The sequence below is a fragment of the Schistocerca nitens genome, chromosome 2, assembly GCF_023898315.1.
Source record: "Schistocerca nitens isolate TAMUIC-IGC-003100 chromosome 2, iqSchNite1.1, whole genome shotgun sequence".
Lineage (NCBI taxonomy): Eukaryota > Metazoa > Arthropoda > Insecta > Orthoptera > Acrididae > Schistocerca > Schistocerca nitens.
In genome coordinates, this window is record NC_064615.1 from 153303110 (window position 1) to 153316495 (window position 13386).

The window sequence follows — 13386 nt, forward strand, 5'->3', positions numbered from 1 at the left end:
GCGCGTGCGTGCGCGATGCGTGCGGCCCGCACCGCCGCCGCACCATCACCGTCCGCGCTGATTGGTTGGCCGCTGCGGTGCCAAAAAAGAGTGCAATAAACGCACCGTAGCGGTTTTGTTGTACTTTTTCTTCAATCTGTCGACCTAGTATTACAACGCCCCCCATAGTCGAGAATATTAAGTACCTGGTGCAGTGACCCTTGTTCAACCCGGCACTACGAATGAGTATGGGTGACCATTTCGCTGCGTCGCCTGTTACTGGCCTATCGAATGGAACCTGTGAGTCATGTTATTCAAGACAAGCCCTACAGTCGCAATAGGCATTAACCTTTCTTGCTATATCCTTTTTGTTTCTGACTTATGCATGTAAAAGTGCAACTGCAAGTGTGAACTGTCATTGTCCTTTCATGCAGTGTACCTTCTGTTACTTTCTTATGTACTGTATGCCTGTGTGCACGTATGTGTACATGCACCTCTGTGTGTGTGTATGTGTGAGGCCGGTCGGAGTGACCGAGCGGTTCTAGGCGCTTCAGTCTGGAACCGCGCGAGAGCTACGGTCGCAGGTTCGAATCCTGCTTCGGGCATGGTGGATGTGTGTTATGTCCTTAGGTTAGTTAGGTTTAAGTAGTTCTTTCTAGGGGACTGATGACATCAGATCTTAAGTCTCATAGTGCTCAGGGTTTGTGTGTGTGTGTGTGTGTGTGTGTGTGTGTGTGTGAGTGCGTGTTTTTGTGTGTGTGCAGACTTTTTGAATCGATGCAGTCCTGGAAGAATTCTTTCCTTTTCCTCAGTCTTCTGACTGGTTTTTTGCGGCTCGTCACGTCTTTCTCTCCTATGCCGAACTTTTCATCTCAGAGTAGCTTTCGCAACCTACATTCTCAATTATTTGCTGAATGTATCACAGTCTCTGTCTTATTCTGTAGATTTTAGCCTTTGCAACTCCCTCTAGTACAATGGATGTTATTCCGTGATGTTTTAACAGATATCCATCATCCTATCTCTTCTTCTTGATAGTGTTTTCCATATATTCCTATCCATACAGATTCTCCGGAGAGAACTTCATTCCTTACCTTACAGTACACCTAATTTTCAACATTCCTCTGTAGCACCTCATCTCAAATGCTTCGATTCTCTTTCGTTCTGGTTTTCCCACAGTCGTTTCACTACCATACAAAAACGTGCTCCAAACGTACAGTCTCAGAAATTTTTTCCTCAAATCAACAATAATGTTGGATACTAGAAGAGTTTTCTGCTCCAGGTACGCTGCGCGGGATTAGCCGAGCGGTCTTAGGCGCTGCAATCATGGACTGTGCGGCTGGTCGCGGCGGAGGTTCGAGTCCTCCCTCGGGCATGGGTGTGTGTCTTTGTCCTTAGGATAATTTAGGTTAAGTAGTGCGTAAGCTTAGGGACTGATGACCTTAGCAGTTAAGTCCCATATGATTTCACACACATTTGAACTTTTTTTTTTGCTGCCTAGGTACCAGAATTCCTTCACTTTATCTAATTTGTAATCACCAATTATTATGTAAGGTTTATCGGTAGCCTCATGTCTGCTGATCCTCATTACTTTCGTCTTTCTTCTATTTACTCTCAATCCACGTTCTGTACTCATTAGACTGTTCATTCGGTTCAACGCATCATGTAATTCTTCTTCGTTTTCACTGAGGATAGCAATGTCATCAGCGACTCTTACCGTTGATATCCTTTCACCTGAAATTTCAATCCCACTCTTGAATCTCTCCTTTATTTCCGTTACTGCTTCTTCGACGTATAGTTTGAACAGTAGATAAGAAAGACAACATCCCTTCCTAATCCGAGCGCTTCGGTCTTAGTCTTACACTCTTATTGTCACCTCTTGGTTCTTCTACATATTGGTTCTTATCGGTATTTTGCTCAGAATTTCTGAAGTCTTGCACCATTGGACATCGTCGAAAGCTTTTTCCAGGTCAACAAATCCTGTGAACGCGTGTTGATTTTCCTTCAGTCTTACTTCGATTATTAGCTGCAATGTAAGAACTACCTCTCTGGTACCTTTACCTTTCCTGAAGCCTAACTGATAGTTATCTAACATAACGTCCGTTTGTACTTTGGGTATATTATACTTGTCAATAACTTGGGGGTATGAACTGATAAACTGATTGTGCCTTCATTCTCGCACTTGTCGGCTTTTGCGATCTTCGGAACTGCAGGGATGAGGTTTCTCCCAAAGTCTGAGGCTATATCGCCCATCTCATACATTCTAGTGCATCAAAACAGATATGTCACGAGCTAGTCCGCCTGTTTAGCTGGATGGTAACGTGCTCGCCTCCTATGCAAGTGGGCCCGCGTTCGATTCCCGACCGGGTTGGAGATTTTCTCCGCTCGGGGTCTGGGTGTTGTGCTGTCCTCATCATGTTCAAATAACTTACGGGTTTGCTGCCGGGAGACGTCGTCGAACACCGGTGTTCTACATCTACATCTACATGATTACTCTGCAATTCACATTTAAGTGCTTGGCAGAGGGTTCATCGAACCACAATCATACTATCTACCATTCCACTCCCGAACAGCGCGCGGGAAAAACGAACACCTAAACTTTTCTGTTCGTGCTCTGATTTCTCTTATTTTATTTTGATGATCATTCCTACCTATGTAGGTTGGGCTCAACAAAATATTTTCGCATTCGGAAGAGAAAGTTGGTGACCGAAATTTCGTAAATAGATCTCGCCACGACGAAAAACGTCTTTGCTTTAAGGACTTCCATCCCAAATCGCGTATCATATCTGCCGCACTCTCTCCCCTATTACGTGATAATATAAAACTAGCTGCCCTTTTTTGCACCCTTTCGATGTCCTCCGTCAATCCCACCTGGTAAGGATCCCACACCGCGCAGCAATATTCTAACAGAGGACGAACAAGTCTAGCGTAAGCTGTCTCTTTAGTGGACTTGTTGCGTCTTCTAAGTGTCCTGCCAATGAAACGCAACCTTTGGCTCGCCTTCCCCACAATATTATCTATGTGGTCTTTCCAACTGAAGTTGTTCGTAATTTTAACACCCAGGTACTTAGTTGAATATTGACAGCCTTGAGAATTGTACTATTTATCGAGCAATCGAATTCCAACGGATTTCTTTTGGAACTCATGTGGATCACCTCACACTTTTCATTATTTAGCGTCAACTGCCACCTGCCACACCATACAGAAATCTATTCTAAATCGCTTTGCAACTGATACTGGTCTTCGGATGATCTTACTAGACGGTAAATTACAGTATCATCTGCGAACAACCTAAGATAACTGCTCAGATCGTCACCCAGGTCATTTATATAGATCAGGAACAGCATCCCTGGGGAGCACCTGATATCACTTCAGTTTTACTCGATGATTTGCCGTCTATTACTACGAACTGCGAACTTCCTGACAGGAAATCACGAATCCAGTCGCACAACTGAGACGATACCCCATAGGCCCGCAGCTTGATTAGAAGTCGCTTGTGAGGAACGGTGTCAAAAGCTTTCCGGAAATCATTTCATCCTGGTCACCGGCGCGCAAGGCGCCCAATGTGGCGTCCACTGAAATAAGGCTTGACTTGGTGCCCGAAATTTCCCGGTGGTGTCTCCCAGCCAATGATGCCATACGCTCATTAAATTTTTTTTTTGTCACGAGTTAAATTAAAAATTATGAGAGCTAATTTTCTATACTTTCTATGCGTCTTTAAATTTCCTTTAAACAGCTATGCCTCGAAACTAATCCGCTTGGGAAGCTAATCAAAGTCTTTAACAGTTAACGATGTACTGTGACATTGTAAGATAGAAAATTATTACCAATTGTCATCTTTCCGGGAGGAGAGCAGATTTTGTTTCTCACGCTGGCACAGCTGACGCAGGCTACTGGTTCGACCCAGCCTTGTACTTGACTAATGCTGCTTGCAATATGTGACACATACTCTCTATGAATCTGAAGCAGTTTTGTTAAATATTAATCGATCTTTTTCATACTTTCTATACCAATATTTATGTATAATACAACCATACTGTTAAAATTTCGAATCAATAATTTCAATACTTTTGGAGATATAAATTTTTATCTAAAAACATTATAACCGTGCTAGCATTGTGAAACTGAGCTAGGGACTGTAACGTATTCATCTATACTATCAATTGAAACTACAGCCAAGAGGATCGGTTTATATACTCTAATTTTCTGAGTTTTTCTTAAGTTTTATTGCCACAGATTTCTGACGTAATCAACGGTACATTGGAACATTATTATTTCATCGGGTTTTGGTTGTGTGTTTTGGAGGAACTGAGAGAGTAAATGGAGGACACACGTAAAGTGAGAACGTGATATTTCATTAAAACTATGTAAATGTAAGCGTCAGAAAGTTCTTGTGCAATAGGGGAATTTGTGTCATATGTCCGAGTGAGTTTGATTTTATAAAAGACAACCAGAAGGAGCGTTGAGTATTAAATGTATTTGTAATTTATTATGTGGAAAAGAATAGTCTTTGGTTTTCTTTATATCATATTTAGTTTCGGAATTAAAAGATTTCTAGTCTACATTACTTCTGATAATCTGACTGACTGACTTTAGAAATACCGCGAGTATAGAAGTGCTCAAGATGATCTGATTGGCTGCGTAACATACTAGAGACTAGGAATTCGCCATTTCCCGTGTTTTTGAGTAGGGCTTTGTGCCTCAGATCTATGAGTCGAGAGGGTCGCTCGAGAGCCGTCTTCTGGTAAACACCTATGTTAAACCGCCACGATGAAATTTAAACCAAAATGAAGATATTAGCTCGTTTGATCGGTTCTCGTGTCTTTGACGAAAAAAGACTACAGTACTGAGTACTTTTTGAAAATTTGAGCTTCATGAGTTGATTATTTTAGGAGTCAATCGCGTGTGAACATTTCATGTCGTGCATAAACTCCATTTGGCGTGTTTCGCGCAGTTTACCACATTATGGCGAGCTCTCCTTCACTACAATCCTGAATTTATTAACTCGCAAGTAGTCGCGGCTCAGTGACTGTTTAGGACCTTCAAAATATTGGGTCGGATTAAATATCTTCTGGCTGCATGGGCGTGAACATTTAACAGGAGACGTCAGTAAGATTGCATAATGATGTCAGGATGTTATATACGGACTTGATAGCCATTTTCCGTGTTTCGAAGACCATGAAACAACTTAAAGGAAATTTTAGACATTTTTTTCAAACGAGTCACGTAAGAATCTCGAACGCTCAATAGTTTACCTAATTTTCAGTTATTGCCCATTGACTGGAGTTGTGTAGCCTTTAGTTGGTAGGTATTTAGTCGAATTTTCATCAATGCTCCTTCGTTTGCTAAACAAGTATCTACCATCACAAAGTGAAGGGGCAGATAACCTGAAACCTATCTAGGTAGGTGGACTGACTGTTTAAAGGAAAGTGAGAGCACAACCCTGCTGTCGCAATATGACAAACATATCGCTTTGTGACTTTGTTTCGGCTCTTTCGGGATTACGTGATAATTGATTGTGTAGGCATGGTATATTTTGCTGGGAGTGGCAAGTATACGATTTCTCGCCAGAATAGTGTGGACCTGGAAAGCTCGGTAGTCTCCCAAGGTCGGCAGAAGGCTTTTCAAGTTGTTTCAGTAGCGCGAAATGGGCGCTTTCTGTGTGGCCGCTAGTTTTCGTGGAAAAGACGTTTTCCGAAATGCTTATTGTGGACAGTTGCTGGCAGTAATACGTATGCCAAAAGCACAGATTCCTCAGCACGCCACAGCTTTCCTTCGTTAGTGCTCGAGTACGAGACGCATTTCTAACTGAATATTACAGAAAGAGCCCCCTCCCAAAATCTCCCTGGCGCAAGAAAGTTTGTAGTTTCCCTCCAAAATTTACAGACTGTCCAATCCAAAGTGATGCCCCCAGTACCAGATGCAGTGCGGGCGGTGCTGACCAGTGGACAGAGACTGTTCGAAACCAGTACCAACTTCATGATTCGTAATTACATTTCTTTCAAGGTTTGAATGAGAAATGTCTTTTGCTTTCCCTAATTTTTACGTAGAGAAGGAAACATACTCGTTCCTCAGACTCGCAGCAGCGTTCAATCTCCGCTCCAAGTGCGCCTTGGGAATGGTAATGCTTCTGGAGAGAATGCTTCACAGCTCTCCTCTGGTGCTGACGGAGTCCTCTAATGCTGTACTTGAGTAGTGTAAGTTTCGCTCAAGCAATAGCACGATCCGTCTTCTCAGCACTTCATACTTAGCTCATTCGGTTATGCATCTTCTACTAGACTCAGTCGTGGATACTTATCTCATTTGTCTTGATTTTACGAGCTTCTTCCTGCGGTCTGTGTATTGAACGTAAGTCCCATAAAGTTTGGTCATATTATCTTAGTTTGCAACAATTTTCAGAAGATTGCTCTGAATTGTTAATGGTTCTTTATTCACGTTATTAGATTACATAAAAATATTTGCATTCTCAACGTGACGTACATTTTGGCGTCCTGTATCTCCTACACCGTCCCTATGCTTTGGCGATTCTTAAATAATAACTATAACCAGCTGCAATTCTAGTATGTTTTGCCGGCCGGAGTGGCCGAGCGGTTCTAGGCGCTACAGTCTGGAACCGCGAGACCGCTACGGTCGCAGGTTCGAATCCTGCTTCGGGCATGGATGTGTGTGATGTCCTTAGGTTAGTTAGGTTTAAGTGGTTCTAAGTTCTAGGGGACTGATGACCTCAGCAGTTAAGTCCCATAGTGCTCAGAGCCATTTGAACCATTTGAACCATCTAGTATGTTTGCTTCATTTTGAAGAGTTTACGTTGAGTGCAGGCGCCAATAATTATTTTTGGTGTAAGAAATGCCGAGATGTCAACCGCTCAGAGGTTTTTATAGTAGGAGTAGTTCACGTACAAGCTGTTGAGCCTTATTTCGATCTCTTCCTAGTCTCTTAGTTATGTCACTATTCATGTTAAATGTATCATGAGTCCCATGTAGAAACATACTGCATCCTTTGCATTTAATTTACGCAGGCATTAACTCAGCTAATTAGACGTCTGTTTACATTTTAAAACACATGGGATAATTATCAATTATGAGGAACTAAATGCATGTTCTGTCGCGTTGAATCCTACAAAAGAAGCCTCTCACTGTGACCATGAAATGAAAAATGTTAGCTGCCAATGAAAGATTTGCTCTGCTCTGTGACAGCAGCTGACATATCGTCGTTTGCATCTGCACCAGAAGTAAATAATGCTGTTGTGCAATGCGACTGTGCTTATTGTCACACGTAGGTATTCCAGCTGTAAACGGGAAGTGTGGAGTCTTGACGTAAAATGGTACAAATGGCTCTGAGCACTATGGGACTTAACATCTGAGGTAATCAATCCCCTAGACTTAGAACTATTTAAACCTAACTAATCTAAGGACAGCACACACATCCATGCTAGAGGCAGGATTCGAACCTGCGATCGTATCTTGAGGTAATGTGAATCAAAAATTTACTTCAGTGCAACCTTCATATTGAAACTGGAAAATGAAATACATGGTTAACAGTCACCACCTGCATTTTAAGTTTCAAGTGTATGGCTTTCCACACAAAGTTTTCAGTCACAATCATGTGGAGTCTAACATGGAACACAGAAAACGTGCTGATTGCAAACCACACGATTTTTCTAAGGATTTATGCATCAAATACGTTTCCATTTCTTGAAGGAATGGGATGAGTACATGCACGGCGAGAAATGACTGGCAATCCATTACATTACGTTAGGTCCACCGCTCGTGGCCACCGTTTGAACACACCAAATGATAACAGCGGATGCTTAGAATGCAAGTCTGTCACTGCGAAACAGTTACCATGCTTAGCTCTCGAATGAGAGCTGCATGTCGGGCAGACGTATCTAATTTAATGCTAAGATCCATGAGATACCTTCATGGGCTCTGCTTCGTGATGACTGGGTGTTGTGTGATGTCCTTCGGTTAGTTAAGTTTATGTAGTTCTAAGTTCTAGGGGACTGATGACCATAGATGTTAAGTCCCGTAGTGCTCAGAGCCATTTGAACCATTTGAACCTTCATGGGGTTACAAAGCCAAAGATTTTCCAATCATGAATTTAATATAAAAATGACTCCATTATTATTCTGCCATAATCGTACTACAAAATAATACAGATCGCGCTTCCGTAACGTTGTCACATACAACACTCCGACAGCCTTAGGCTCCAAACGGTGTCCCGGAAGCGAGTGGGTGTGTCGCTGCCAAACTCTACTTGTTCGAAATACGGCCACAAAACAGCTGCCCTCATTTATAGCCTCACCCACCCTACCGCAGAGGTCTACCCCATGTGCGTGTTCAGATACACAGTTTCTTGGTTGCGCCAGCAGACGATAGCTAATGCCGTGGTGGCAAAGACGAAATCACTACGAAAACAACAGCCACCTATTAGTCTCACATCATTTACCCTTTAGCGATCTGGCAGCCAATAAGTAACACTAGTAGCTGGCTGAACCTGCGGATTAAAAATCCATAACGATCATCTACACTTTTCTTTAGAGTTATCATTCTTCAGACTAATACGATGCTGCCCACCACAATTTCCTCTCCTACGCCAAACTCTTCATTCTATAGTAGCATTTACACCCAACGTATTCGACTGTTAATTGGACATATTTCAGTCTCTCTCTTCCCCTCTGTCTTTGCCTTCCTGTGAAAACCAATACAATGCAAATTTCGAGTCCTACTTACCTCTGCACCTTTCCTGTCTACATTTTTTCTTCAAATACTCTTCTCTTGTACTTCATCAATCCATTTAACGTCTAATGACCTCTTATACAAGTAAATGTCCAATTCTGCCACTCATACTTTATTGATTACCGTTATGTCTATGTCAGATTGGGCTACTAGATGTGTGGTCTCATAGGGGCTAATTGTCTCTTAATAGAATGATGTTATTTGATTCAAGTTTGGTTGTCTACGAAACAAGAAACACATGAAACATTCACTGATAACCTTGGAAACATTCTACCGCAGAACTTTCCCTAAAGAAGTAAGAAATTTCCGAAATAAATAATGACTTTCATTAGCACAAGCAGGTATGTCGATAGACGTGGAAATCGAATATCCAACGCAAAAAGAAAGATGAAACACTGATACTTATAAAGAAACAGATAAAATTCAAGTGTTTGTAATTAGTTAAATTATAATAATTAAATAAAGTGCTTACTTCAAATAAAGAAGAAAAACACCCTCTTACAGGACAATTATTTCATTCAATAAATTTACAGTGGATGTGAACCGAAGCATAAAAATGCTACTCAAGACAAGGTCCTTACGTTAGGGCAGCTGAATTTTATTGATTTCATAGCCATTGTTTACATCATTCCACTTCAGTAATTTTTAACTCAATTGAAGCAAAACGATAATAGTTTTATGGGTTTTGAAACTAGTTACTCTGAGCTATAGGGTTCTGTGCAGGATCTTGACTCAATTGGTGATAAATTTCTTTTCTGTAATAAATATGCCTCACTGTACCTAATTAGCTTACTCTTGACGAGGTGATATACACTACAATATAAATTCTTCTTGTACATAACAGCTATCAACTCTGCCATGTCGTTTTCTTTTTCGTGTGACTTTCAGCTGAAGTCTCATGTTCATGAAAAGATTAACATAACGAATTTCTGACAGTTCTACAGAAGCTGACCGCTGCGTTAGTAGCAGCAGGTGGAAATGTTGTCAATTAAGAGCACATATAGAACCCAGCCACAAGAAATCTGTGGATTCACTTCAGAAAATTCTTGCGGAAGATAGATTCAATTCTGCTCTGTGTTTTATCAATCCAACACTCGACATAAATCTAGTGAATTATTTCAGATTATGTCTCTTTGTTCATAACTTAAATTTTCAGACAACAGACACTTGTGGCTATCCCAAAAAATTGCTTGGAATTATGAAACTCTTTTTATAACTGCCGTTTTCTTATATTCACTCTATGTGCTCACATACTGTGCTTCATATTTTCAGTTTTGCTGACATTTTTAGAACTTGTACCTAATATTAGAGACATTTATTGAGAGTTACAATCACCTTTTGTTCACGTTGTTTTGTGTGGGTACTGTTTGAGGGCAGAAACCACACAGAGCATTATCTGTGAGCACTGCTCAACTTCTTTACCGATACATTCCTTCTCTTTAAAAACAAATGAGAGAGAGAGGCATCTCAGTTGAAGTATGAGGCCAAATAGTTCGATTCAGATGAAAATCTTCCCACTCTAAGACCATGGTGTGGATAACAAGTTTCTTATAAAAGAAAACATTGTAATTAGTAAAAATTAATTAAAACATTGATCATAGCTTTGTTTATTTTTATATGAAGCAGCGTAGGAGCGAGAACTCTCATTTCGTCTGTAAAAAATAATGTTTTACATATTACTTATAACTTGCCACCATACAAATATCGCTCCAAGATGCATAATGAACATTGCTCGGCCGAGACGTACACTTGACAGAGGCATACTAACCGAAAGAAGCTTGTAGTGAAGAAATACGACAGGCACATCTAAAATTTGATCGAAATGAACTAATAACTTTCGAAGTACTTTACCCTGGCAAAATATGATTTCATATTAGTACTTTTCTAATCCAGCTCAGTTGGTTTAATACACATATCAACAATATTCTATTTGGTTTTAAGTTTTGACACTTTTGTAGTGATTTTTGTTTATTAATGTTTTCCCTGCTGTCCTTCGCCAACTCGGTTCAGTCTGCCTCGTAAATGCCAGAAAATAAAAGGTAGGTCTCTGTGCGGTGGAGAACGACGGGACAGACATTTTTTTCAGTATGGGGTTCTCAAGACTACGACTAATTTCAGTTTATGATGACAGACGGTTTTCTTTTTCATTGTGTGGAAAGTTACAAGCTATGGTCGTTACGACCGTTACTACTCTCGGGCATATTTCTATATATAATGCATACTCTGAAGGCAGCGTATGGAGCCTGGCGGAGATTAACCTGTATCACTACTATTCATTTCCTTTCCTGTTCACTTTGCAGACTGAGTGATGGAAAAATGATTATCTATATGCATCCGTATGAGCCCTAATTCCTCGTGTCTTTCTTCGTGGTCCATATAGGAAATGTATATAGGTGGCGTTAGAATCACTCTGCAGCCATCTTCAAATGTCGGATCTCTAAATTTTCTCAACAGCGTTCTTCGATAAGAATGTCACCTTCCCTCCAGGGATTCCCATTTGGGTTCCTGAAGCATCCCTGTGATACGTAAACATCAGATAAAAACAGTCTCGATCGCGTTTTCAGATTTTTTAATTCGTTTTCAAGAGATTTCGGCCCTTTCCTCGTCTTGAAGTTTTTGAACGCTATTATGATTGCTGGTGGTGGCAGACGGAGCGCGATCCTTAAAAGTAAGATTGTTACAGCTTACTTTCAAGGATGTCTCTTCGTCCGCCCCCACCAGCAGCCTTAATGACCGTCCAAAAGCCGGAAGATGGTCTGAGGAAACGACCGAAACCGGTTTCAAATAAATAAAAAATCTGAAAACGCAATCGAGACTGTTTTTATCTGATTTTCAGCATTTATACCGATCTCTGCCCTCTAGAATGGTTTCTAAAATTCCTTTAATACTTGACTGTTGTTCGAACCTACGGGTAAGAAATTTAGGAGCCCGCTTCTGAATTGCTTCGATATTTTCTTTAATCCGAACTGATGTGCATCCCAGACACTCGAGAAGTACTCAAGAATATGTCATACCAGCGTTTTATATATGGTCTCTTTTACTATGAATCACACTATCCCAGATTTCTCCCAACAAATAGAAGGCGACCGAGCCTTGGCGGCTTTAGTTTCGGAGGGCATGGCGATCCGCTGGCGCCACAAATTATGTGGGCTGTCGATGTCGATACCGACCAAATGCCAGGATCTAGGGTCTTCGGACGAGGCGTGTTTTGTCGGTTTGCGGCTGGCCCTAGTACTGGCAGTTAGCTTGGGGGCACGTGGCTGGCAAGTTGTTGGTTTTGGAGGACTTCTGCTGTTGCTCGTCTCTATATCTGCTCTTTAACTAATCGTTTAAACCCTGCACCTTCATTTCTAGTTCTAGAACGCGTTAAGATTTAAGCCCTTTTACTTATGCGTGTGAAATGTTGAGTTTTCCCTTTTTATCCACAGTCATTAGCTTACACCACTCATTGCAAAACTTGCCTGCTTGTTACCTGTTGGTTGCGATAGCCGCCTGCTCTATTTGCCAGCTTAGCTTGTATTTCGCGTGACTGTATAGTTACTCAAGGCTCATTGTCAATGTTTCTGCTGGTGTGCACCAGTTGGGAGTCACATTTAAAGTAGATGTCTTTCCAGCTAAACGTGTATTTTGGGGGATTGTATAGTTATTTAAGGGTCATTGTCAATGTTTTTGTTGGTGTGTACCGGCTAGGAGTCACATTTTAACTTGTATGCCTTCCGAGCTTTCCTTGTATTTTGGAGGAATTCATATTTTACTGTTTAAGGGATTTTATTAAGGCTTATAGACTGTAAGGGCTTTCCAACAGCCACAATCAGTGACGTGACTTGTCATCCTTTCTGTATATGGGGTGGGCATTGCCCATTTGTTAAACTTGTATCCATGCTTGGGAATTGTTAGTTCATTTAGTAGCGGTCATTTGCAATTCATTATACTGGTAAAACTCAGTTTATTTAACCCGCTTGCTGCCACACCTAGTTGGTGTGACTACTTACTTCTATTTGGAGACTGTATATTCCTGGTTTCAAGACCTGTTCTTAATGGTATAAATTGTTAAAATTTGTTATTAATGAATTGATCATGTACGAGTTGTTTCAGTTATTGTAAGCGTTGTTATTCTTTTAACACGGTTTTTAAATTGTAATTATATTAATTGCTGTTAAACAATAAAGTGTACTCCATGAAACAACAAATTACGAAATATATGGGTCCACCTTCGAAGTGTTTTTCCTTAAAATTATCCCAACCCTTGTTATGACCATTCGTCTTCCGTACCGCAATCCGCACATGCTGGTTCCATTTCAGATATTTAAACGACGTGACTGTGTCAAGTAGGACAGTACTAATGCTGAATGAGATTTTCACTCTGCAGCGGAGTGTGCGCTGATATGAAACTTCCTGGCAGATTAAAACTGTGTGCCAGACCGAGACTCGAACTCGGGACCTTTGCCTTTCGCGGGCAAGTGCTCTACCAACTGAGCTACCCAAGCTCACGCCCCGTACTCACAGCTTTACTTCTGCCAGTATCTCGTCTCCTACTTTAGAGCACTTGCCCGCGAAAGACAAAGGTCCAGAGTTCGTGTCTCGGTCCGGCACACAGATTCAATCTGCCAGGAAGTTTCATATCAGCGCACACTCCGCTGCAGAGTGAAAATCTCATTCTGGAAACATCCCC